Source organism: Etheostoma spectabile, chromosome 5, assembly GCF_008692095.1.
Source record: "Etheostoma spectabile isolate EspeVRDwgs_2016 chromosome 5, UIUC_Espe_1.0, whole genome shotgun sequence".
Lineage (NCBI taxonomy): Eukaryota > Metazoa > Chordata > Actinopteri > Perciformes > Percidae > Etheostoma > Etheostoma spectabile.
Window position 1 is genome coordinate 37487658 of NC_045737.1, and position 309 is coordinate 37487966.

The 309-nt window shown below is 65.0% G+C and overlaps 1 protein-coding gene across 1 annotated transcript in view; it reads right to left on the reverse strand.

Annotated features, from left to right (window-relative positions):
* nup133 (nucleoporin 133) overlaps positions 1-309 on the reverse strand; it is a gene marked incomplete in the record, with an annotated part of 100913 nt that overhangs the window by 3498 nt on the left and 97106 nt on the right.

The following is a 309-nucleotide window of genomic DNA, read 5'->3' on the forward strand; positions in this document are numbered from 1 at the left end:
GGAGCTCGGAGTAGAGCCGCTGCTCCTTCACGTCGAAAGGAGCCCGTGGAGGTGGTTCAGGCATCTGGTAAGGATGCCTCCGGAGGTGGTCCAGGCACGTCCAGCTGGGAGGAGGCCTCGGGGAAGACCCAGGACTAGGTGGAGGGACGTCCAGCTGGGAGGAGGCCTCGGGGAAGACCCAGGACTAGGTGGAGGGATTATATCTCCAACCTGGCCTGGGAACGCCTCGGGACCCCCCAGTCGGAGCTGGTTGACGTGGCTCGGGAAAGGGAAGTTTGGGGTCCCCTTACTGGAGCTGCTGCCCCCGCG